The sequence below is a fragment of the Silene latifolia genome, chromosome 5 (assembly GCF_048544455.1).
Source record: "Silene latifolia isolate original U9 population chromosome 5, ASM4854445v1, whole genome shotgun sequence".
Classification (NCBI taxonomy): Eukaryota; Viridiplantae; Streptophyta; class Magnoliopsida; order Caryophyllales; family Caryophyllaceae; genus Silene; species Silene latifolia.
Window position 1 is genome coordinate 15,623,976 of NC_133530.1, and position 1,452 is coordinate 15,625,427.

General features: G+C 35.1%; 1 long non-coding RNA gene across 1 annotated transcript; it reads right to left on the reverse strand.

Annotated features, from left to right (window-relative positions):
* Positions 1-378: 378 nt before the first annotated feature.
* LOC141655936 (uncharacterized) lies at positions 379-841 on the reverse strand. Its single transcript, XR_012548252.1, has 3 exons — positions 760-841; positions 549-633; positions 379-428 (listed from the first exon to the last, which is right to left on the reverse strand). It is a non-coding gene; the product is annotated as an uncharacterized LOC141655936 (long non-coding RNA).
* Positions 842-1,452: the final 611 nt, after the last annotated feature.

Here is a 1,452-nt window from a genome sequence, read left to right on the forward strand (position 1 = left end):
AATTTACATGAACTAATCATTCCCTAACTTCAACAAAAAATTTACTAATAAGTTGATCTAAACTCTGAGTATCATGTATTTCTAAATATATTCTAAGACGTAGTTGCCCCACATGTCTCTTACCTCGTCTATATCTACACTTGAGTACCGCTCAACTCATAGACGGGTTGATTGCATCTTGCGGAAAAAACAAAGAGAAGACATTATGGTATATATAGCAGCAAGCAAGACAACATTAGCAACATCATGGTATATATATATAGCAGCAAGCAAGACAACATTAGCTCTAATTTAAAAAAAAGTAATAAACATATGTTTAAATTATTACTAACCTTGTCTGCAATAACGAGATATCTTCGCCTAATAATCTCCAACATGAACCGACAAGCGTAGTATCCACATTGTATGTTATCTGGCTGGCGAGGGGCCTATTATTACATAAAAACAAACAGACGAGAGAAGGCTCACATCAGAATCTTGAACTTTAGGTATTGTATTAGTATTAAACACAGATTTTGCACTTAATGTTATTGTATTTGAGCACGTACCCCTGTTATCGTAATAAAATCAGGGCCAACATCAGAATCTTCCGTGGGTTGATCCTGCTCGTTTGCTCTTTTCTTCTTAAAGGCCCTTTTTTAAAAAAAATAAAAAAGGAGGCAGAAACTAATTTTTTTAGGAGCAAAAATATGAAAGAGCTTTTTTCTATAAATAAAAAATGAAAATGTTATTATAAATAAATCAGTATTATAAACTTACATATTAATCAAGTGCTTAAAAGTCTCGCTTGGTTGATGATGTAAAGAGTCCAACCAGAAAACTTTATTCCTTGTCGGCATGATGACTGCTAGCACCCAATGAGTCCTACATCAAGAGACATCATCATTATTAACAAGTACATATATTAGGTATGAAAATGCAATTGTAGGGGGAAACATAATATTAATTTGTTTATTACCCTTTTTCATTATAAGCGCCAAAAATCAGCTTCTTGGTTGTCGCCAATTGCTGAGCAATATAATCTACCCGTTGTTCGAACGAGAAATCCGGAATAAATAAAGATAAAACATAGGGGCACAGGAATCAGTATAGATCGGATGGAATTTTCTTCTGGGATCACTCTCAATTTCAATATCCTACATTATTACGGTATTAATTCCGGTATTTAAAACACTATCTAGTAGTCAGAATATTAGACTATGAAATTATTTATTAAGAAACTTACTTCATCCAAACAAATATGTGTGATACATCAATCTGGTCTAGGCCATCCCATACGGCTAGCAGATCCCATGATATAAGCGCTTGGCGCTCAGCCCCTAGAATATCCTCCTCGAGCGGAATAACTATCACTTGCTCGGTGGCTATGCGAAGGCCACCTCCTCATGCGTCTCATCATCGTCACCGTTCTTACTTTTTGCATGTAATCCTTCCCTTTATATTTTGTGGAGT